Genomic DNA, 26,505 nt, shown 5'->3' on the forward strand with positions numbered 1-26,505 from the left:
GAAATGGTTTCTAATCTGGACTTGTCACTTCAAGAAGCATATACTTAAATAAGACAGTAGCTTCAGGTTGAGTAACTTGGCAGCTGGTGAAAAAAACTGACTTTGTAGAACAGGGAACAAATATATTTATCTGATACTTGAGATGAAAAAGTGGGCAGTTCATGAAGATTTTTCCCCTTGTGCCATCTGGTCCGGAGATTCCTGTTACATCTATTATTGAATAATTAAAGTAAATGAGGTGAATAACACGATTAAACTTGTTTACTTGTCATGTAACAGCCAGTTAACAATGAAATGTAACTTCTACTTTTTGTGTAATAAAAATATTGCGGTGCAGCTAAAGGTGATTCCTAAAATTAATGTCAGATACAAATGTTGAATTCATAATAGAATAATCCCAAATACCATTAATTATTTTAGCTCCATTCTACCTCTGATAACTGTATCACCAACCATATGAATATTACCCCATATAATTAAAACCATAAAACACAAATAAGTAGCCATGAAGAAATGAGCCTTTGAACACAATTTTATTCTACTAATCAAACAGACTTGAGCATTTTCAAAGATCCTCGGCGAAATTACTTTTAATATATAGAACAGTGGGGAAAGGAGAAATGTCATTACCTGACAAGTATTTCAAGTTGATTACAGGAATAAAAAACAACAACAAATTATTCTAGAATCATGCAGCAGATTCTGGAATTCCTTCCTCAGCTTGATGCTTTCCAGATATTATTGAACTAGAACTCCCATTAGCTTCAGGGTATACAAGTTCCCAAGCTTGGCATGCAATGTTGTTTGTAGTCTAGATATCCAAATAGCTTGGTCAGAATAAGGCAGCTTCATACATTTTCTTCACTTTTAAAGGGATTGTCTTCTGGAAGGTTAACTATGGTGGTCAATTGATTATGCTTGTCCCTCTAGATAGCTCGATGCCCTCAAGATTTTTGGTCTACAGCTCCTATAATCTCATACCCTCCAACATTTCACTGATGAAAATAGGCATGTCCTATTCCATAACAGCTTCTTCTTCTTCTTCTTCTTCTTCTTCTTCTTCTTCTTCTTCTTCTTCTTCTTCTTCTTCTTCTTTTTCTTCCCCCCTGCCCATCTAACTAACCATCTGACTGGGTTGCCCCAGCCCCTCTGAGCGACTTCCAACATATATAAAAACATAATAAATATAAATATAAATACATAATAAAAATTAAACATAAAAATGTTTCCTATCCAGGGCTGCCTTCAGATGTCTTCTAGAGGTTGTATAGTTATACTTATCTCCTTGGCTTGGGGGGGGGGGTGTCACATAACTCCATACTCTCCAGCATTTCTCCGATGGATGAAAATAGGGACATCCTAAGGAAAAGCACGACATTCCAGGATCAAATCAGAAACTGGGACATCTTCTGTAAATCTGGGACTGTCCCTGGGAAATAGGGACACTTGGAGTGTCTGTAATCGTTGACAATTGGGCATGCTGGTTGAGGCTGATAGGAGTTGTAATTCAACAACATCTGGGAGGTGGGGAAGGTGTTCTAGATCCTGGTCCACGATTCTACATAATACCTTTTTAATATCCACATTAATATTAAATACTAGGGATGTGCATTAGCTCAGTGTAGGGGCCAAATCATAAAGCAGATTGGGATGTTTTGGGGGTGTATCAATACATGTTTGTTGAGAAACAGGTCACTATCCTGTCATCACATCTGTGACACTGTTGCACTATTCTGACTGCTCCCTTCAACTTCATTATATGTTCTTCCTTAAAACCTGAACCCGCTCTCCAGAGAGCAGAATATAGATTTCCTTTGTGGGAGCTACTTTAATGATTAATCAGACCAATGGATGTTTCCATTTCTCAGATAAGAACAGTGTGAGAATAGCAATTGAATTCAACCCAACAGTGTGTTACATCAGTTTTTCCCAAACTTTTTCCTTCCAACCTTGTTTCCTTCCTGTGCCCCCCATGGGCGTAGCCAAAGGGGGCAGCTGTCCCCAATAAGTAAAAATCAATACAAATCTGAGGTTATTTACTAGATACAAGTCAGCAGCACCAGATGACCCTGCTCGGCTAGGTGCTGGGGTGGAATTAATGTCTTGTAAATACATGAACATGAATCAGTTTGGAAGACCACTTGCAAAATTGCAGTTGAAATGGTCAGACTTCATACAGTTTAGACTTCTTTTTTGCAGAGGGCAGGAGGAATATCCTAAGCTATTTTGAAGAGGAAGGAAAGAAGCAAGTTTGTGCTACACATGCAAAAGAATAACTTCTTTTTGGCAATAACTGCAAGGAGATAACAAATATACTCAGAGACCACCCTGTTCTTTGTCATGCTGTCTAAACAAATATATACAGACCTTCTTTATTTGTATGGAAGCAAATTCAAGGGACGAAGTTGGCAATATCATGGTTGTCTCTTGTAGTTTCCGGTGAGCCAAAGAGTTGGTAAGAAACGTGGACTAAATGGTGAAACGGGTTTGAGCAACTGGGGCTGCACAAATCCCACACCCCTTTAGCTTCCTTTATCACACACCCTAAGCAATGAGCATTGAGTCTTTGCAACACTGGCTAATAATGACTTCCAACAATAAAGGATTCCCAAGAAGGCTTTTCTAATGGCAGTGGGATCAGGATGGAATATGTGATTTAGTTTTCAAAATTGCAGCCTGCACGGCTATTTATAGATATCATATTATGAAAAGCTATCCAAACTAAAACATACAAAGTATTTTCCTGCTTTATCACAGATTTTGTAATCATGAACACAGTGGTTATGTTTCTCTTCTAGGGTTGCCATATTTCAAAAAGTGAAAACCAGTACACCCTGGTTTAAGCCTTTTTAAAGGAAGACCTCAAAACTGTTGAGCTTATTTTAGGATCACACGATTTTTCCCTGGACGTCAATTCCACCTTTGAAATCCTGGTCATGTCTGGAAAAATCCCTATTCTCTTCTTCATCCCAAGCGTGCAAAGACGTTTGGCTTGCTTCTTTTCACAAATGTTTTGTTAACTGTGTTTCAGAGAAGCACAGAGCGTTCAGGCTTGCTTGTTTAAACCATTCAGTCTGATAGTAATTATTCAATCCATTGGCTAGTCCACAACACAACTTTACATTTTAGAAGTGGGAGATGAGAAAGTTCACTACACATGGTTTGCAATATCTTGTTTTGGAAGCCAATTCAATTTAACTTCATACTCAAAAGGAAACTGGTACGTGCTGGATCCATTCAATCTGAAATGGCAGTCTGTAATTCAAAAGAAAACACTGCACATCCCGAAATGTATATCTTTTGATGATATATATATACACAGAAAGAGAGACAGACACTTCTCTTCGGGTTTTGGGAAAAAAGAAAAAATAACCTCACATCGACATTTAATATTTCTTAGGTAAGGTTATCAGTGTTTTAGCTTCAGATGACCTTTCCCAAGAATGGAATTGATCTTCAGAGAAGCCATTCAAGATTGAAGTGGTGATAGCCTGTCCATATAGATCTAAGGAAGAAAATATTAAACATTTCTGAGGAATTGAAGTGTACAGGAGCATAGTCTATGAAATTGATTTCAACATTATACATAAGAAATAAGAAGATTTTATATAAATAGAAGGGCAAAAAGTACTTACTTATTTCAAAGTTGTCCCAACACATACTCTAGATTCAGTCTAGGACAGTAAAACATTCAGAGGAAGACTTGAATACATGGACAAAATGTGAATGCAGTAGAGTGTGAGAATACACTTCGTGGGTTCCTTTGAACCCGCGGTTATTTGTTTAATTTAATGTTATTTATGTACTATTTTATGTGTTCTTCCACGTAAAAGTGAAAGTAAAAGCAGGGCTCAGTAGGCATCTTGCCTCTGAGATCCCTCCGCCTAAAATTCTAGTTCCAGAGGTTTTTGAAGTTATCAATGGTCGTTTATTCTGCTTCCCACCTTTTTTGGGGGCAGCAACAGCGTTCCTATTGGTAAATATATCGATCATGACGTTGCACTTGGTTATCAATAAAAGGCTGCGGCTCCCCGCTTTAGGCGTCTTTTGGGTCTTTTGTTGCTTATCTTCAGTTTAGTTCAGTTTAGTTAAGGGGGTTTTTGGGGAGCGGGTTGGATGGGTTGGAAGCGTGTGCAGGAGGTAGCTAGGACTTAGCTTGCGGAAGATTTGGCGGTGCAGGGTCTGTTAGCTTAGGAAAAGCTTAGTACAGGGCTAGGAATAGTGAAGTGTAAAAGCCTATGCGGGTTAGCCAAAGCCATTCAAAGAAGTAACGTTGTCTGTCTTTATTTCATCTTTATTTAAAAATTTTGGGATCTACTTAGCCTTTGTACATGGGTATGTAACTTTAGAGTAACTCAGGAGGTCGCAAGTGTTTGTAGATACTTTCACGAGGCATTTTCATCCGAACCACTCACGCACCTTCAGATTTAGCCTGGCGGACAGCGGTGCGGTGCGAGTTTATGCTCCGGAATTATCGGCTGCTTCGTTCGCAGGCTCGGCCGGTGCCCGTGCTTTTTACGCATGTGAGGCGCTGGCCGCAGATCCCCAGCAACTGGAATCCCACGTGTAGGTGGCCTAAACTTACACGTGGGAAGCTCCAGCAAAGAATCCCGCAGTAGAGAACCCTTCTCTGCATTACTACTGGCAAGCATTGAGCTGGTTCCTATTGATCAGTGAGAACATGCAAATATGCAGGATCCTGAAGAATCTGTGGTCTCCTCGGGCCTGCCACAACTGCACTGCTGTGGGCTAATCCATAGTTTGGTTTGTTCCAGTCAAACCACAAACTATAACCAAGGTCTGTTCTTGAGTTTACAGCTTGTGGTTTGTCTGGTGGAAACAAACCATGAGTCCAGGTATGGCCAACATGCAAAACCAAACCATGCCTTAGGTCACAGCAGTGCTGTGGGAAGAGGAAGGACAGAAGAGTAAAGCATCTGCAATATCCTGTCTGTAGCTGGCTTAATGTCATGAGCAAACCAGTTGACTGTAAATGCAAGCAATAGCAACAATGGCATGTGGGATTCCATATCAGAGCTGTCAAACTTCCTTTTTTTTTTTGCATTGGGAAACTGCCATAGCTGTCAACTTTCCCTTTTTTGCAATGGGAAAAGGCGCTGGAATAAGGGAATTTCCCGCAAAAAAAATGGATAGTTGACAGCTATGTTCCATATATTCAGAAGGTCATGCGTGAATAGGCTCGGTCTGGTCCACAGCAGCTAAAACAAAATAAAACATGATGCTATAATTGGTATTGCAAAATTGCTACAGCATCACTGTAGGTAGCTAGGCAGCAGTGAAAATCTATAAGCCAATGGCTTATAATTTATTCAGACCCAGGGCCCACCTTAATTCCAGCATCAAAATGGTGTTTAGAAATGTATCTTCTGTATTATTTTGGATGCATTCAGCCTTACACATGCTTAGAACAGACCCACTGAAATCAATCGTGCAAGATATCCATGACAAAATAAGTCCTATTGATTTAAGCAGTTGTACTCTACACATGACTGGATCTGGACCAAACCCTTTAAAAAAAATCTATGGTCTCATTCACACATGCATATTCAAGAGTTTTGTCATACAGAGTTCTGGAGCGTGTTGTCAGCAATATGCTGACCACACACACACAGCTCTACTCCTTTATATCTGCATCTGTGGCAGTGGATGTAATTGACTGGGGTCCAGTTTGACCCAAGAGGCCATTTCCTCCAAAGCCACACTGACCTATCAATCAGCTGACAGGTCAGCTGATGGCCAGGAGGGTGGGATTCAGTTTTGCCTTCCCCCAAGTCTTTCCCCAGCAAAAGCAGCAGGATTTAATCCCCTACACACACACACACACACACACACACACACACACACAAGCTGATGAGCAGGGATTGAATCCTGCTCAATATGGCTCCTTTAGCTTGTGCCCTGCCAGCCACGCCAGGTTCCGCACCATATTGTGGGTGCCCGGCGTACACGTGTGACATCATACGTGCCGTGTGCATGATGTCTCATGCCATGATGGACCATCTTGCAGCTGCAGTGAGCCCTGCAGGCCTTGGAGTGCTGTGTGACATCATGCGCAGGCTGCATTGGGCTGACTGCGCAGGCACCCACAGTAAAAAAAAAAAAAAAAAGTGGTTGTCTCGGCCCCCAGGGCCCCCCAGAGTTGGCACCTATGTGCCCTGCCATGCATTCAAAGCAATCAGCCTTGGGGTTTTGCAAGCTGCTGGATTTTTGCAGGACTTTCACTTGCAGCCACAGTTACAGTTGCAGTTGCTTGGATCTGCAAAGACACCTTTGAATGCTGCGATTTGTGGCGTCTGTTGTCCGGCAGGTATCAGAAAGGCTTCAGATGCATTATGCTGCTAGTTTGCTAAGCTCAATTGTGACTGAAATTGCACCAATTGAGGACATTTACATTTGAAACACTTCCGGATTCTTTGTTAATTGTAGTTGCTGTAACCTCATAAACATAGTAGGGAAGGACAGGAATACAGTAAATAATAATAATAATAATAATAATAATAATAATAATAATAATAATAATAATAATTTATTTATACCCCACCCATTTGGCTGGGTTTCCCCAGTTGTGCTTCTGGCTGTGGTTACGTTCTGATTTTGATAGAGGACTTGTTTGAATTTTGCGCCCTTTCCACACACCTCTCTTTCTCAAGAGCAGTCCTGTGAGTCTAGATGCTGCTGTTTCCTAGCAACAAGAAGCAAACAATATCTCCCAAGTTCATCCAGTGCTCTGGCAGATCTGTCGCTTGTGTCTGGGAAGGAGGCAGCTGTCAGTCAGTGGCTGCTTGTGAGCACTGAGGAGAATAAGCAAAATCACCTCCCAGGCAGGCTTTTAGTGACCACAGCAGTGGGTGAGGTAAAAGGTGGATATTCAGAAGACTGTTCTGTCACTGGCGGACATTGTTTTTCTTTACAGTTTAATTTTATGTTTATTCCGTGGGGGGGGGGTATTTATTGCTGTATCTTTGACCATGCCCACTGCTGGAATGTGACGCACCAAAGGTTGCCGCATTTGAGTTCACCCCTCTGAGCCAAAAAATGGGTTCCCCACCCTTGTATTAGACCAGGATTTCCCAAACTTGAGTCTCCAGCTGGTTTTGGACTACAACTCCCACCATCCCTAGTTAGCAGGACCAATCGTGAGGGATGATGGGAACTGTAGTCCAAAAACAGCTGGAGACCTGAGTTTGGGAAACTCTGTGACCAATTGTCTGACATCAGTAACGGACTGAATGAGAGGCAGTAAACTGAAGCTTAGTCCAAATATTATTAGAAGGTAGTTCTCTGGACCAGACAAGTGGGGAAGGCATGTTTCATGGGGTTACACTTCTACTGAAGGGTAGTTTTGTAGTTTTGGGGTGCTTCTGGATCCATTACTGTTGCTTGAAATGGCTTTGGTGGTGCTAACAGCCTTCCATCAACTTTGGCTGGTGGCCCAGCTACACCAATGTCTGGACAGGTATAGTCTAAACTTCTGTCGTCTATGCTTTGGTAACATTAAGGCTAGATGACTGCATGGGGCTGTCAGGTTACTCACCAGGGCACATAGCACCAATTTCAGTCAGGCTGCCCATGCCACCACTTGGTTTTTTGGCCTAATTCAAAGTGCTGCTTTTGACCTACAGTATAAAGCCTTGTGTAGCTCAAGACCCCAACACCTCAAGAACTACATAGAATTTCGCTCCCGCAAAAAGAAGCTTATTACAGCTGCCTATTTCAGATAAACACATTGCGGCTGTTGCCTATAATCCAGAATGATTAAAGAGAGTTGTTATACCGCCCGCCCCTCATATTAGACAAAATGGTTCCGTCAATACATCCTATGAAGAAAGGTGTACATGGCATTTTGAGAGCTCACACCTCTAATCCTGTATTTTAGGTTTTTAAAGGTTAAAAAGAAGAAGATATTTACCAAAAACATATTTCAAAAGTACAAATCCTTCTGTGTGCCCACAGTCCTCTGATACTTCCCATTAGGTCTTATGAAGTCTTGCTATAGGTCAAAATAGGATGTTGTTTTGGAAGTAAAAAAGCCCTGTGCTTTATCTTCTAATCTTATCAAAATATTGACTCAAGATCCATTAATATTCATCATTGCTAAGGGATAAACCAGCAAGGCTGTCTTCATGGAGTGACGGATGTGTCCAAAGGGCCTTTTCGAATAACTAACTTACTATGTTCAGACATGTGACAAATTATTCAGGACTCTCATTAGACAGAACAAAACTAAAGTCTATTTACAGGCACTTTATAAAGGTGGGTGGAAGTTTGCATCTTATCACTTAGCTGTCACAGCTGCAAATAAAAGTCATTTCTTACAAATGCAAAATGCAGAATGAGAATTATGTGACACCTGTATAGTGCCAACTCTGCAGGGTTGCCATATTTTGAAGAGCAAAAAAGAGGACACACTTGCCGATTTCTTTTAACTATGACAACTCTACCAACGAAAAAGAGGACGCGTCCTGGAAAAAGAGAACATATGGCATCCATACGAGCGTCCCAAGATCTTAAGGGCTTTTTATATTACTAGCAAAATATTGACCTTGGCCTAATGTCCTGGAGCAAACCAGAGTAGATCTATAAGCAGAGGTGTTATATGCAGACAGGGTCTCACTTCTGTCAGCAATTGTGCTGCGGCATTTTGTGCTAACTGTGAACTGCCCTGAGACCTGTGGGTATACAAATTTAACAACAACAACAACAACAGCTGCAGCTTCCAGTAGTAGGACCATCTTCCATTGCCATGCAGAAGATTTCATTACAACTCTCATCAGTGCCGAATTTACGTATAAACTAAACAAGCTATAGCTTAGGGCCCACTCTCTTGGGGGCCCCCCCCAAAAAAAACAAAGAAAAAAAACACTTGGATGTACATTTCCAAAATATAAGATAAAAAACAAATAAACAACCCTGCGTCAGAATCTGCTGTTATAGTAACGGAGGCTCTAGACTACACCTTAGCCATATGGCCAACAATCAGGGAGTACCTCTCACTCCAACCAGCAAAACACTCTGTCACCTGCCCGCAGACATCTAACAAACAAACAAACAAACTGATGCTGTCACAACACTCTTGCCAGTAACTATCAGAGCTCAGTGATTTGAACAATTCCCTTCTTTGCTTTGATATAACTGCATCATGAAACTGCAGCAAGCCTCGTCAGGTTGACTGGTAAGTAATTGTTAAGCTTCACCCTAATTAGATCAATAAAAGTTAATCCATGAGAGAGCATAAATGAGGCTTCATAATTATACACTTAATTTAGGGAGAAGTAATTCTATTCACAATAAGTGGGATTATAGGACCTATTCCGTTTTCTTTCCTCCGTTCATTTGATCTTCAGATAAAACAAGTTAGGGGCGAATGGAGGATGTATGCTTGATGCATTAGTGATTTAAGGCTATTTGCATGCTTAGCGGAGAAGAACTGGAGGGGGGAGAGATCTTGAGAAGCCAAGTGCAATGAACATATGGTTTTATGATTACATCTTGGTTCAGTGGGAAGATTCATAGATTTATTATAACAATGGACTGCATAAGTGTATGAGCATTGCTAGTTGGAAATCAGAAATTTAGGAATGAGAGGGGAGAGAAGGGGAGAATGTCTCATAGGATCCCTACAAATGTCTTCTTCATACAGTCTACCATTCATATTGTGAGCCACTCCGGAGAAGAAAGACTATTGTTTATTTAATTTCACTTCCATGCAAGTATGTAGATATTTGACCGCTTAGATCTATATGTGCCTCTTTGGCTGCTTCAATCCACAGAACGTGCGGTTTTACAAGTACCATTTGATTTTCATTTGTCATTTGCCAATCTTCGGGGAAGCAAGCCCATGCACAAGCTGCTTACAAAGTTAGACCACATCTAAACTCTGCACAACAGCAGGACTTCTGGCCTAAGAGTGACAGAGAGAAAACAATCCTTTAAAATACAAGTTACACACCAACCTTTTTTCTGGCTTAATTTATGCTGGGTTGTCAGGTCACATAACTGAGCGGAATAAGCTTAGGATCTAGCCTAAGTCTTCCACTTTGTGGACCTGCTCCTGCCACAATCCCAGAATGCCACTTCTTCAAGGTTACAGGTAGGTAGCCGTGTTGGTCTGCCATAGTCAAAACAAAATAAAAAATAAAAAAAATTCCTTCCAGTAGCACCTCAGATACCAGAAGTGTGCATGCACACGAAAGTTCATACCAAGAACAAACTTAGTTGGTCTCTAAGGTGCTACTGGAAGGATTTTTTTATTTTTTATTTCGTTTTGACTTTTTCAAGGCTTAGAGTCATCTTAGTATGTTATAAGGTCGGCTCTGCCGGCTGGGTCTTGGCTGAGCTAGAAGAAATGCTGGTTATCACCAGCCGAACCAAAGGTGAGAGAATTAAGCCGGCATAACTCAGCTGTGCCAGGAACCTCCCAGTTCAGCTGGAGTGATACTGGATCCTAACCCTGGCCATCCTTGCAGATCTTGCTATGGGAGTATTTCCTTAGCGTTCTTGCTGTAGGAGTATATCCTCTGAAACTCCCTTTCTACAGCTATATTGTTGTAGAGACTTTTTTATTTCAGCAGGCCTGCCTGTTTTACTGATTTTACATGAGCAATTTGAACCCCAATTCCATTTTACACATGTTCATTGCCCATGCTCGAATCAGATCGCAATGTGCAATTGGGTACAATGAGCATAAAGTGGGTGTGATATTTTAAAAAGCGAATGATCCCTCCACGACAAGCAAAGGGCGACTTTACCATTGATCGGCAATCGATTAAGCATTCTGCATGTCTGCAGTGTGTGATCACTAATTAAAAGGCAATGATTAGTGTCAAAGATTCTTCCATATCTTTCTCATTTGCAAAAATAGTGAAAACATTCTGTCGTCTTTCCCAAGCGAGAAACAGCTTTTGAGTTTAGTCAAATACTTTAAATAGAACGCTGATTCCTTGTATGGATTTGAAAACTATTGTGTTGCTTATTCTACTAAAGCTGTGCTTCTTTGCACAAATGATTTATCTCCATGCAGTATATTCCTCTTTCCTGTGGTTTGGTCCCAGTTCAAAGACTATTATTGAACACTGCAATCCTATACATGTCTATTCAACTGTAAGAGCCAGTGTGGTGTAGTGGTTAAGAGCGGTAGACTCGTTATCTGGGGAACCGGGTTCGCGTCTCCACTCCTCCACATGCAGCTGCTGGGTGACCTTGGGCTAGTCACACTTCTCTGAAGTCTCTCAGCCCCACTCACCCCACAGAGTGTTTGTTGTGGGGGAGGAAGGGAAAGGAGAATGTTAGCCGCTTTGAGACTCCTTCGGGTAGTGAAAAGCGGGATATCAAATCCAAACTCTTCTTCTTCTTCTTCTAAGTCTCACTGAGTTAAATGGGGCCAGGTAAATTGGGACAGAATTGCAGCCTCAATTAACAGGATTTGAAGTGCAATACCATGCATGTTTACTCAAAAGGATGTTTCAGTGAAAATGAGCCCCTTCTAAAGTTCAGGATTGCATCCTTGAGTTTATGGCAACTTTTCTTCCGGATATCATGAGAAGAAAGCATAACTGCCTCTTTCCATGGGTTGGGGCCATTCTGTGTTCTGCATCTTAGCCAGGTTGAGACAGGGGAGAATTACAAATTTAACTTTGTCTTGCAGCGTTAACATATTTTTGTATTATGGTTGCTTGTTATGAGATTTATTTCTGCTGTCTGAATTCAGCTGTGTTATTTCCTCTTTACAACTTGGTTGTAATAGAATAGGTGGTGAGTGATTTTTGAAACCAATTCCTTTCCTCAGCTGAACTGCCTCCAAAACCATTTGTGTCTCTCTGCGTGTGTTTATTTGCCTAATCTGCATTTGAGAATATGCTGGCTTGGTTTTAATGTTCTTTTTTAAGCACTCTGCATATTCTCCTTTATGTTCTCTTTCTGCTGACAGGTAAATCAAAAGCTGAAAATACTACCTGTTTTAAGTCACAACAAAATAATCGCTGCAATATATGAGCGCTCCCCCGATTATAATAAGTGCTGCCATTAAAATTAATCCCATTACAGATTTTCGCTTTTACAATCAGCAGGTGATAATCATACATTTTTAAACCTGACATGATATAGCTATCATCACAAGACACGTTTAATCATTATGTGAGTGAGCACTTGGAGCGTTTAATCAGGTAGCGGCATATAATTGCCATTTGACTAGACACACAATTAAACTCAACACTTCAAAAGGAAACTTTTAAAAAAGTTTTTCTTTCCCCGTGTAAATAGATGCAAGATAAACAATTATTATACTAAACTAGCTTGGTAGGCCAGCAAGTGGCAGGTCCTGTATCCTGGTGTGTTTGTTATAACCCCATTGCCCACTAGAGATCAGGAAGAAATTCAGCTTAGTTTTCACTTAAAGGCACAAGCCTCCTGAACACTTTCTGAAAAAAATGTGCAGAAACACAGCCAACCTTCGAAATTTCACCCCTTCCCAATTTTGTGATGGAGTTCTGCACCCAAACAATGTTTACAAAAATGCATGCACCCGGGCAAAGTGTGCGTAGAAAAGCATATACTGGGGGAAAGGACACACAAATGCATTGCATTTGGGGAAATCACTTTGCAACAATGTGTGTATTTGGGGAAATTGCACACAGAAATGTAAAAATTTGCATCAGGGTGCTGACGAATTTTCACAAGGTCTTTTCGAAAGGAAAACTCGCAAACTGATGTGGTGATGCCGAGAACTTTCAAAACTGAAAGAAACCGAAATGGATAGATGTAACCACCCATAATGCCCACCTGCTGCTTCCTCCAGTCTATCACTCTTAGAACCAATGTACACATTCCATTACACGCATTTTAGCACTTCAGGTGAAGTGTGGCTTTAAATGGCAATTCCCTTTAAGGCAGGAGGGCATCTGGACTACAGCTGTGGTGTGCAGAGAGGGAGTGTTTAACCCTCCATTCCTCTGTCTGTGGCCTGACAAAAATCCCTCTTCATTGCTGCAGCTTGTCTTGAGGGAAACCTCCATCAGCACAGAGGGGAGGGTCTTAAATCCAATCCAGGCCTCCCTTGCAAGCAGCTGCTCCAAACCCCCTTTATTGTTAAAGAATGTAGTTGACATCAGTCTAGACCCCACCACTGCTGCCTCATCTTCCAATTGTATTTAACCCAAATCAATCCCCTTTACAGTGGGAGCATTACAGTGGTACCTCTGGTTGAGAACATAATTCGTTCCAGAGGTCCGTTCTTAACCTGAAACTGTTCTTAACCTGAGGTACCACTTTAGCTAATGGGGCTGCCACGCCGCCGGCGTGTGATTTCTGTTCTCATCCTGAGGTAAAGTTCTGAATGAGGTACTCAATGCAGACTTGGTCCACAGAAGGCCTTTTCGCTGTGCGTTTCTCCTGAAAAAAAATTCTTATCCCTTGCTTTGTACACCTCAGGGTGATTTTGGTCATTGTATAGCAAGTCAGAGATCCAGATTCTCACTTACTACACCCACTCTCTGAGGGCAGCGATTGTAGAACACAATCTAAATGTGTGCCTACCTTTCCTTGAAAGCATTTCCACCACAAGTACACCAACGGGGCACAGCATGCACAGCCTCCACCGTCCTGAGAAAACTCCTTAATCCTGATTTGATTTGATTCTTTGGTAGATTTGCAAAAAGAAAAGCACACAACAATAAATAAATTTTAGAAAGGGGTAATAATAATAATAATAATAATAATAATAATAATAATAATAAATTTATATCCTGCCCATCTGGCAGGGTTTCCCCAGCCACTCTGGGCAGCTCCCAACAGAATATTACTCGGTAAAACCACGATAAAACATCAAACATTTAAAACTTCCGTATACAGGGTTGCCTTCAGATGTCTTCTAAAAAGTAAGATAGTTGTTTATTTCCTTGACATCTGATGGGAGGGTGTTCCACATGGCGGGTGCCACTACCAAGAAGGCCCTCTGTATAGTTCCCTGTAACCTCATTTTTCGCAGTGAGGGAACTGCCACAAGGCCTTCGGAGCTGGCCCTCAGTGTCCGGGCTGAACAATGGGGGTGGAGACACTTCTTCAAGATTAGACACAGGTGTTCTATCTATATCTATCTATCTATCTATCTATCTATCTATCTATCTATCTATCTATCATCTATCTATCATCAAGTCTCCTTGCTCTCTGCTCTGCTCCCCGTCTTCCTGCCCAGGGTGGCCCTGCCCTCTGTCTGCACCTCAGAGCCGGCGCATCATGCTGGGCCTCTGCAGTGGCAGTCTCTGCTCCTCATCACCCACTCTCCAGTAGCCACTATGAGCTGCCCAAGGGAGGAGGCTGACAGCAGTGGTTATGGAGAAGCAATGGGGTGCTTTCTCAAAGCCACCACTGCCACCACCACACTCACTCAGGACAAGCGCCAGCTCATCCTCCTCCCAGATGTGGAAAATTGGGATATTATGGTATCAAATCAAAAGCCGGGATGCCTTTCGTAATTCCAGGAATGTCTCTGGAAAACAGGGACTCTTGGAGGGTATGGGAAAGCTGAGCATCAAAACCACCAATTAGGGACAATGACCATTCACCCCACCCCACCCCCTTTGACTATCACCTTGAGGTTCTAAGTTCCTTTTTTATTCTTCTCCTCCCCTATGTTTTCCTTCAAGGCTGGGACTTTGATTGATTCTAAGGCTAAATTATATACAGTATTGTTCATCAAATTTGATAAGGGAGCTTGGAGCCAATATTAGCTATTGATCATTTTGTTAAGTCAACACACAAATGTGAGCATGTATTTGTTGTTGACAGAGCCACAAATGTCTTAGAATGAAAGAAAGTAAATGTGTGGGGGGGATGGGGGGAGAGAGAGAGAGAGAGGAAACTGTGGCGAGTTTTGCTCTGTAGTTATTATATCACTGCTGTTGCTTCTTTTATCCTTTCTTTGGCTTCTCCTTTGTTCACGTAATTCTCTTTGGGTCCTGGAGCCTTCATGCTTCATTTACTGTTGTTTCTGAAAGCTTCATCCAGGAATTGGGAAGATAAAGAAATATTCAGCACTGAATATTCACTTGCACACTGGGGCAAGTGAATTCCTTTATGATTGTAACTTGAGGAAATTTATAGCAACGGGCTCTCAATAATATATTAGAATTCTCCACTTTGTTGTGTGGGGAGTCAACATTTTTGTTAAATTTCCACACAACGTTCGGTTTCTCTGCTGTCACCAATGACTCTCTTCTTTAAATATATTGTGAGTTTTATAAGAGTTGAATCATGAGAGCTTCCCATAATGGGTATATCCATAGTTATTTCATTCTACCTGTGGTGGTGTTTGTTTCCCTTTTGACAGCTGGCGATATCTTTCTGCTGGTTGGAAGCCACCCAGACTGGCCAGCCAACATATAAATAATAAATTATTATTATATTATTACGATCAGGTTTTCAAAAAAAAAAAATGAAAACATTTTGGTATTCGTGCTAGTTATTCCCATGGCTCCTTTTGTTTTTCTTCAGGTCTCAAACACTATAGAAGCCAAAGGAAAGATTTTATTCAAGAGATATGCTTTATTGGTTTAACTTGGGGAAGCACACAAAAGCTCACACCAATAGAGAGGGTGACAACGTTCAGATTTCTGGGCACTGAGCTACAGGAGGATCTGTCCTGGAGTGTCAACATAGGGGGGACTGTGAAGAAGGCGCAGCACAGACTGTGTTTTTTGAGAATTCTAAGGAAAAATCATCTTCCACAAAAGCTGCTGATTGCCTTCTATCACTGTGCCATTGAGAGCATGCTCACTTATGGTTTATGTGTGTGGTATGGAAACTGCACTTCTCGGGATAGGACTGTGTTGGGAAGAATTATCAAAACAGCAGAGAGTATTATGGTTGTTCACGCTCTACCTTAGAACGTATCTAAACCATCAGGTGCCACAGAAAGGCATTAGATATATCAAGAGACCCATCACACCCTGGTCACCGTTTCTTTGAGCTTCTGCCATCGGGACGGAGATACAAAACAATGAAGGCAAGAACGAGCCATCTCAAGAACAGTTTCTTTCCTAGAGCAATTTTGGCCTTAAACGGAAACTCTGGACTCTGAAGTCATCTTATTTTATTTGTTATATTGCCCTGTATTGTACTGTGTTTATTAGTATTTTAAAATTATGTGGAGTGCCTTTGAGTTGATATAGCAACTGAGGAATTTCGTTGTTCCCGCAAGGGGACAATGACAATAAAGATTTATTCTATTTTATTCAATAACAAACTTAGTTGGTCTCTAAGGTGCTACTGGAAGGATTTTTTTGTGGGGGGAGGAAGACGGGCAGAGTTTGCATTCAAAAGCAGTAGAAATCCTTTCCTGAAAGAACACAACATCTGAAGACGACAATTTAACAAAACAAAACAATAAATACATAAATACATAGTTACATATAAAAAGGTTACATTAATGCGAAGTTACTAATGCATATAAATCAATATCAATTCATTTCCTTCTAACACACCCTCCCTCTCCACCACTGGGATCTCATCCAGGGTCCAACAAACTCTCAGCTCACCCACAAGTCTCACAACGAGAATGAGTTCCTGGAAACAGTGGACATCACCCTAGTCTCTCACTCTAGTCTTGCTTTTTATGGGCAGATACTTCCTCAGGCTGCCCATAGCTATGTCCCATTCATCTGCACTCTCCACACCCTGTTCCAGGTGCAGCAGGTTTTCTGAGTTTCCCAGGGGGTGCAGAGGATGGGAAAAGGTCCCCCCACCACCACTCACACCTCTTTCTTCACCCTCTGTCCTCTCCTTCCCCAACTGCTTAATGTGCATATGCATGGTAGCATAAAATGTCAGCTTGTCATATTAAGAATGGATTGAAAGCAATAAAATAAAATAAAATAAAATAAAATAAAATAAAATAAAATAAAATAAAATAAAATAAAATAAAATAAAATAAAATAAAATAAAATAAAATAAAATAAAATAAAATACATTCCTCACATTGTAATTCTATTATGAAATAAACACATTTCCTTTTTCCTGATTAGTACAGTGGTACCTCTGGTTATGTACTTAATTCATTCCGGAGGTCCGTTCTTAACTTGAAACTGTTCTTAACCTGAAGCAGCACTTTAGCTAATGGGACCTCCCGCTCCCACTGCGCTGCCAGAGCACGATTTCTGTTGTTATCCTGAAGCAAAGTTCTTAACCTGAAGCGTTATTTCTGGGTTAGCAGAGTATGTAACCTGAAGCGTATATAACCCGAGGTACCACTGTATTCAATTAGCATTGTGTCCTCTTTTTTAAAAAAACAAACAAACTAGAGGCTTAGCTCAATTATACACTGCATTTGTGGTGAGGCTTTCGTTACCTGGGAGAACGAAATTTTATTTCACTAATTTTGTCATGTGAGTCACAAGGCATATTTGTCACAGTTTAGATATTACTGAGTACAGCGGGGTTATTTTTGTGGGAGGGGTAAAGACTCGTGCTTCCGTTGTCTGGGCTTTTTGAACTTCTTGCTCTCTCCCTTTCGTAACAACTGAAGTCACTCTTAGAGGGACTTCATTTAGCATGTTGGAAATAGGGAAAGATTGTGATGAGAGTTTTAGAAACAATGAAGCCCAAAGATAACTTTTTGGCTTTTATGGAGATATAATTTTGATTTATGTTTGCCTTTGCTGCAAGTAACTGCAGGTATTTATCTTAATGACTCTGATTAGTAGGTGAACTTTTTTCCCCCTAAGCATTCAAAAGGTGTGTTTCAGTCACAGTCTTTTGTTTGCTACTTTCCTCCAGTGCATTTCTCTTTAAATGCTTACCGGTAAGTACTTTCTAAAGAAAAGCCCTGAAAATGGGCATTTATTAGGTGTCTAATAAGGGACTTACTCAATTTCAGTAACAAGGCTAGAAATAAGAGCAGCAGCAAATATTGTAGCATCTAAAGCCTTCTCCTGTACCAATGTTAGCCATCCTTACAGCAATTGTCTCATTTTCATGTGAGTCTCTTTGTAGGACAATATTAATCATATATATATATATATATATATATATATATATATATATATATATATATAAACTGAATTAACAATCCATATTTATAGAAGATGTAGTAGACTGGGGTCACCCATTGAGTTAGCAGCTGAGGTACAGTTTGAAGCATGGACACTGTCTCAGTCTCATCGTTACTCTAGGATAGCTGCCATCTTCTGAAGTCTCCTTTAGGCTCATTCAGGCATTCTACTTGTGTGTAAAAACAACAGACAAGGAAGGAACAGGACTGCATCAAGTATTGCTGCTACAAGCATGCCAAGGCACACCCACTCTGGCAACTTGAGCTCAGGGCTCAGGTTAACCCTTTCATGCACACAGGGTCTGAGTCAGTAACTGTATATTACAACAACCTAAACTGCACAGGGTTTCTTTAAGATAAAGAACCAACCCACTACTAATGGATTCCTTTGCCCAGATTGTACCATCTCAACAATATTTGTGTTTTTCAGCTCAGTCACCTTCACGCTGGAAGACAGTATTTCTTCCACACTACAACTCACTTAAGGGAAGGCATGTATGTGGTTTTAGTTTGTGAATAGTAATTTAAAAAAATAGTTTTATTGATCACCCGAAAGCTTTCGACTCTTGTCATTGCATATGCAAATTGCAGCTTTCAATTGTGATGCCTTTGATACGTCTTTCAGCTTCCTAGCATGGAACAGTTTAAAATAGCTTCTATAAGAATCAATATCAGAAAAGAAGATAGCAAGGAGGGGGGGAGCGTCTAAGATGTCATGAATTAACAGCACGTCTGGAGAGAAATAGGTTCAGTTCCCTTCCTAGCCATGAAACTCATTCAGTTATGCTGGGCTAATAATTCTCTTTCAACCTGACCTAAACTCACAGGGCTGTTGTGAGGGTAAATTGGGAGGGGCAGCCTGTTCACTGCCTTCAACAACATGGTGGAAAGATAAGCTATAAATATATATTAGCATGCAGGCGGCCATTTTAGGTGCATCCAACTGATGTGCAATTACCGAGGTATGGCTCCTTTTGGACCTGGAAGAAGTTAGAATGGAGGTGGAATGGGGTTCAGAATGCAGTGTAAGGGGAGTGGGGTCAGTATAACAGGGGTAAAGTGGAGTGTAATGCGGTAGGGTGTACTTATGCACACTCTGCTGATGCGCACAGGGGTCAGGAACAGAACCCCCACACAAAATGGTTGCCTCCTGTACTGAGAAAGTAATAAGTTGTCCTGTATTTCAGATTGATGCATTTAAGAAGAATAGGCTCCAGGGAACAAAGTCCCCAAAGCCAGCAAGAGTCACTCAAAATAATAACCGAAAGCCAATAAAACTGTGTGTGTGCTTGTGTTTGTATGTGGCGGTGCATCAACCTTTTTATGGCCAGACAACGGAAAAACTTTGAGAATTTTTGATCCGGCATTATATGGGAATTGAGCTATGCCCTCAATCATCGCTTTGTTGACAGTTCAGCAACAGTGTTAGAAGATTCAAAGACCCACTGGTCTGAGTGGGCGGAAAAACCAACTAAAACAATTATAGTGTGGAACATTATAGGCATCTATTGATTGTTTCAAGGGGAAATTGCTATTCTGTCAAGAAGGTATTATGGTACACACATCACCTGGCCACTGCTCCCTTTCACACAGAAAGTGTGTTTCTCCATTGAAGGCCATCAGCTGAAAAAGATAAAAATTATCTCATGGGCAATGGCCAACATGAAAAAGGTATCTGAAATTTCAGAACCACCACCTGTTCATTTCTTATTGCTGGAATTTCATAGTTGCGAAATATGACATTTGCACCTTTGTAAAAAAATAAATAAATAGTGCTGGTGTAAATTTACAGATGTATTTATTTTATTTAAAAGCAGCATCTCTAAACTGTTTAATAATTTAAAAACAAAACGAAACCTAAGGGGTTGTATACCGTTTGCAATATTAAAACAGTATCCATTATAAGAAAAATACAGCCTAAAAGCAACATAAACACATAAAAGAAAAGAAAAACATATTCAATGGATGCATACACATGAATCAGGTTCCAGTCTTATGAGTCAGAGAAAGCTCGGGCAAAAAGAAAAGTCTTTACAAGGCATCTGAAGCAATGGATGGTGGATGCTTCCTGCATGGAAGAGGGATGGGCATTCCACAGAATGGGTGCAACATTAGAAAATTCCCATTTTGGGGTCACTGCCCTATGATATTCTTTAGGGTGGGGTGCCATGAGTAGAATTCTCCCAGGTATCTAAGTGACCTTGCAGGTCTATACAAGGACAGGCATCCTTTCAGGTAACTTGGTCCCAAGTTATTTAATTGTTCAGTTCACATTTGAGATAAAACTGTAGATCTATTTCATGAGTAGGCAAACTAAGGCCCGGGGCCCGGGTCTGGCCCAATTGCCTTCTCAATCTGGCCTGCGGACAGTCCAGGAATCAGCATGTTTTTTACATGAGTAGAATGTGTGCTTTTATTTAAAATGCATCTCTGGGTTATTGGGGGGGCATAGGAATTCATTCATTTTTATTTTTATTTTTCAAAATACAGTCTGGCCCCCCACAATGTCTGAGGGACAGTGGACTGGCCCCCTGCTGAAAAAGTTTCTGACCCCTGATCAATTTCTAAGTACTGAGGCTAAAACGAATAACTGTCAAGAGGTGGAGTTCTTTATTCTCATCATTCCTGCAGAAAAAATGAATAATAAATTTACTGCTCCTGAGGTTTTGATGAACAGTGGGTTTTCTGCTTGGAATCTGTAAGACAATACATGCCATGTCGCATCTGATTTTTGAACTCTGAACAACTTTTCCAATAGCTCACTTGTCTTGCAGGGAACCAGATTACAAACTTATTTTGCCAGCCAGTCAGATATAAATTGTCTGACCAGAAAGGATGACACCATGCCGTGTCCAGCTCAGCCACATCCTTACCCAACTTGATGTGTATTCACTTGCTTCCCTCCTTAGGGACACCAACGATGGGATACCAAAGGCAAATCTGTCAAGCTGTCTGCTGTCACAAATGCAGACACCAACACCAAGGAGCTTCAGCATGTTAAACTCATTTGCTATGTCCTGGTTCATCCATTACCATTACAGATGAACAGAGGATCTGCTTCCAAGCACTTGAGTCTAAGGGATGGAACCACCTGTGGTCAGATGAGAAAGATGACCTTATTTCCTGCAGACATTACCTGAGCAGCATGGGATCCAGACATGCCCCAGTGTCTCAGTCCCGGCTTTGTTAATACATCATTCGTCCCTGTGTCTCATTGACATGTTGATGCTTCCACAAGACAAAGAGCTTCCCTTGGTGGTCCTGAAACAAATCTGGATGGAGACAGGGCCTTCTGTGTATTGCAGTCACTCTGAACAAGGACATTCTTCCACACCAAAAATTGCAGACTGCTAAGAAGCATTGATTAAAACACCTTTAACACTTGAGGGTGGCTAGTTGGAAACTATAGAATGAAAGACTACCTTAATTATTATTTATTAAATTTATTGATCACTTCTTCTTTTTTTGTCAGTGCAACACAAAGCAACTTACGAAATTTTAAGCAGACAAACACGTACATACATTAAGCCATTACATTTACACATTAAAACCTTCATTAGTCATTTTGATCCAGTCCAGATCAGTGCTGGCTCGAGACATTTTGCAGCTGAAGCAGAGCCCAAATAGTGCTCCCACCATCTCCTGCGAAGGTCAATTATTTACAAAGTCTTTCTGTATTATGCAGACAGCAATAATGACCTTCATCTCTCTCTTCCTACCTTGACCCCACTCCACTGTCAATTCACCCTGATCTAGATTTTATTAAGGCTCTGGCTCACTGTATGTTGAAGATTAGTTCTGAAAACAGCACAATAGTTGGTGCAGAACCATGAGGGGTCCAGTGCCACGTCTGCCAGGTTTCATGGGATCAGTTTCAATTGCTGTGCTCTGAGGACATTGACAAAGTGATTGCAGTGTACATCTGGGCATGTAATCTCTTGAACTTTGGGGTTAATAAAACCTAGCTGGTAGAGCATGGCTGGGTGGGTCCAGTTGGGGTGGGTGAATGCATCATTACACAATTTGGGGGGGGGGGGGGTGAGTGTTGGGTCAGTGTTGTGCATTGCCTCCGATGAATGTGCAATCTGTGTACCTGTGTACACCGGCAGTTGAGTCGCACACCCATCCAGTTATTCACATGTCACATTCAATGAGGGTAAGTCGTGTATACTTGCATACGCAATAGCTGAGCTGCACAAATCAGCAACTGTACGCAAACACTTAGACATGATTTGAGACAGCATGTACCTCTGTTCAGCATAACATACGAACAAGTCTAGCAGCTGAGCTGCACACTTGTTATTCACATAGCAATTGAGCTGAACAAATCAACAAGTGTGTACTCTTTCACACAAACACTTTTTCACACGTGTTGGAGATTCATTCCCCGTGTCTGCAGTCATGGGATTGTTATCTATCACATGACGGTATGTGTTTTGATTCCACAGAGTGGGAAGTGACGAAGACAGGATGTTTGTGTTACTGTGTTTCGCGAAGTGGGACTATTGTTCTTTGTTCTTTCTCTTTGTTGTCTGATGCTAGAGAGAGAGGGACCCATGTTGCAGTGCTCCGTGTGTGTTTATATGTAAATAAAGTAGATTAGCCAAAATGCTGAGTTGCTGAGTTCTGTTACGCAACTGCACAAACTCTGCGGATCCGTAAGTGTGCTGGTGTCTCTTGGCATCAGTCACTGTGATGTTTGGGCTGAAGAAAGCTTTTGAAGCTCCCCAACGATCAACCAGGAGGGAGGGAACATGCCAGTCGGGCATGTGTCTCTACCAGGGTTCTACTCGTGTGTAGGACATCCTGACAGTGTGCACTCTTTTACACAAACACTTTCTCACACGTGTAGACATAGCTAGCATCTGTGTTCAGTGTAATGTGTGAACGATACTTGGGTGATGTGAGTAAGAGACATAGTTCAGTGACAGTCATGAACTTTGTTTTCCTCACACAACGTCCAGTTCGACCTTGGTTTATTTCAGCCCGCAGTTAGATTGATTTCTAACTAAACTGCCAATATGGTTCATCTGTTCATTAAATGTTTGCTGTGATTATTAATTAGCTTGTTAAAAGACGGGGTGCGCAGGCACACTTCTGTGCCTTTGGGCTATTCCCTTTCCAATTAAGCATTAGTATTTAATCTCTCCCACTACTTTATGAGGCAGTTTTAATGTTAAAAGGCAAGTTTCCACCAAAATGATCGCGATTGAATTACAACATTCCCTGGAAGGCCCATGAGCAGACCTGAAGCAACCCCTTTTTGCTTTCCTTTCTGCTGTACAAATCTATTTCCTGTGAATGATGTACAGTTCGGTGTATGCCAAAACACATCTGGCCTGAGGTATCAAGGAACACGCTCGCCCCTCCCTTGAGCAGCATTTAAATCCAGAAAACAGAAACCGTCCCAGCATCAAACAGGGGAAAAAATTTATTAGGCACCTTTCCTTTACTAGCAAAATGACTGATGGCATTTGAAGCTAGACTCAAGCTTTATTGCTTTCAGTACTTGAAGACAGGGAAGAAGGCAGTAGGGATGGGGCAGGGGGAACCTAGAGCAGCTGTTGAAAAAGAAAGAAAAGCCATGCCAGATTTAGTACAATGAAATAAAAATCTGAACAGACAGGGGAGGGGAGCTTTCTCTTCATCTTCTTCTTCTTCCTCCTCCCCCTCCTATGGCAGCAGATATTGTGTGGGGAAATAATCTGCTTAACTCGATGTGGAATTAAGGAGTTTCTGTTTATTCTGAGATAGTCAGCAGATCTGTAAAAAGTGCACGACTGAGAAGAGTAATGAAATAGGGCAGCCTTTCCCAGCAGGAACAGAAGTCAGAATGAGGAATCGGTTACTATTCTGGGGAAGGGTATGTAGGTGGATTTGCACGTACCTTCAGAGCTCAGGAGTCAGCAGTTTTCTGCCTCCATGTGGGCCATTCTCAGGACTGCCAGGTTGCAATCCAGAGAAAGTTTGTATGCTTTTGTTCCCTCCCTGGTACTGTTGCATGTCCTTGTTATGTATTGAAGTTCTCACCCTAGGCCACTAGGGGTGTGTGTATATAGTTCATTCTGCTGCAGTTCTCACTCAGGTCCGCACATGCAAATGAGGGATTGAAAGTGACGTTCAGGGATTGGGTAACTACAGAAAGTTGTTACTGTTGCTTGTAGCTGAGTTCTATATAAGCAGGCTGCTGAGCCCTTCACTTCAGTCCTGTTCCAGCCTGAGAATAAACAGAGCTGCTTGGAGAATCACTGTGTCGTCTGCTATGTCCACCCACTATTTAATAGTCCTAGTCCTCTGGGAGGGCGGAAAGGATACTTGAAGTGCAAGTGCAATTGATGGAAGAGAGAGAGAGAGAGAGAAAGGAAAGCTGCAACAGCCTTGTCTCCTATGGCATCAGGAGATGGCCAAGGGAGATTGCATAGAAAGGTGAGTGCCATCTCTATAGGGGCAGAGCATCTGTTTCCATGCTGAAGGCCCCAATCCTCAGCATGTCCAGGTAGGGCTGAGAGAGAACCCTGCCTGAAATCCTGAAGAAAGAGCCTTCAAGTGTCCCTATTTTCCAGGGACAGTCCTGGATCTACATGAAGTCGTCCCGGTTTCTGATTTGATCCTGGAATGTCCCGCTTTTCCTTAGGACATCCCTATTTCCATCGGAGAAATGTTGGAGAGTATGGAGTTATGCGCAGTGCTTATTTGCGGAGACCCCCAAGTCAAGGAGATAAGTAACTACACAACCTTTAGAAGACATGTGAAGACAGCCCTGTATAGTTTCATTATATTTTCATATATGTTGGAAGCCACCCAGAGTGGCGGGGCAACCCAGTCAAATGGGTGGGGTATAAATAGTAAAATTATTATTATAATTATGGAATAGGAGCAGTGCTTTTTAAATAGAAAAATAGGTGCTGGTCCTCACCATGAAGTTGCTACAGCAAGGTAAGGTAAAGGACACAGGTGGCGCTGTGGTCTAAACCACTGAGCCTCTTGGGCTTGCTGATCGGAAGGTTGATGGTTCGAGTTCCCACAATGGGGTGGCTACGTTCCTAGCTCCTGCCAACCTAGCAGTTCGGAAGAACACCAGTGCGAGTAGATAAATAGATACCGCTGTGGCAGGAAGGTAAGCGACATTTTTGTGTGCTCTTGCTTCCGCCACGGTGTTCTGTTGCACCAGAAGCGGTTTAGTCATGCTGGCCACATGACCCGGAAAGTTGTCTGTGGACAAACACTGGCTCCCTCGGCCTAAAAGTGAGATTGTGTGTGTGTGTGTGTGTGTGTGTGTGTGTGTGCCGGTGCTGCGTACACTTGAGTACCCCCTGAAAAAAGCACTGAATATGACTTCCCTATTTTCAGCAGAGAAATTTTGGAGGGTATGCAAAGAGTCACTGCAAGACACAGTAGACAAGGTCCTGTCTCAGTATAAGGCCTGTGGTCCTGGGAACAGGCACCCTTAGAGGCCCGATCACATGGACTGGCAGATAGCTAAGAGGGCTATTCTCACATGCACAAAGCCCCCCCCCCCCAAAAAAAGAAGAGGGATGATGGTCACGGATGATGGGAATTTTAGTTCAGCAACATCTAGGGAAGACTGAAGTTTGCTAGCCCATCTTCTACTAGCAATACTGACAGAATGAGACATAAAGACGAGAGCGACAAGCAAAATGGATCGGACAAAATTTATTGCAGCAAGGGAAAGCAACTTCTTTATATATCACTGAGCATTTTAACCAGGCTCTGGGGAGAGCCATTTTTACAGTAGCTGGCAACATTCATGACTCTGTTCCAGCTCTCTTTTAAATAACTGCTGCCACTTGTCACTGCTCTCAACTGAATGCTATCTGGTTCCTATAGGTCAGCTAATTAGCCTAATCATTAACCTTTAAGACTGCATAGGGTACGGTGATCAATGCCACCCTTGCTGTGTTCACCTCCCTTAATGAGCCTGTGTCAGAAAAAGAACTTTTTGACCTCCCTCTGGTGAATATATATACTTTCTCTTTCCTTGTCATTCTGCTTCTTAGAAGAAGGAGGAGAGTGGCAACTGCCACAAATCAACACTAAAAGTAATCAAAGGGGGGGGGTTGGTTTTGTTTTTTTAATGGAATACAGGAAATGATATTTTATGTAGCATTCAGTGAATCGTATCAGGATTTCAAAAGGATCTGGTGGTGATAGGGAGTTAGTTATATTTCTCTTCCTAAAAGGAGCTCAACTTAATATACATGCTGAGGGGAAAGTGTGTGGAGCAATGGATATAAATTTCCCCTTTGCATAGTAGGCTAGTTTATGCCCATTTGTGCACCTCTTGAGAAGAAGAAGAAGAAGAAGAAGAAGAAGAAGAAGAAGAAGAAGAAGAAGAAGAAGAAGAAGAAGAAGAAGAAGAAGTGGAGGAGGAGGAGGAGGAGGAGTTTGGATTTGATATCCCGCTTTATCACTACCCTAATGAG

Source organism: Lacerta agilis, chromosome 4 (assembly GCF_009819535.1).
Source record: "Lacerta agilis isolate rLacAgi1 chromosome 4, rLacAgi1.pri, whole genome shotgun sequence".
Taxonomy (NCBI): Eukaryota; Metazoa; Chordata; class Lepidosauria; order Squamata; family Lacertidae; genus Lacerta; species Lacerta agilis.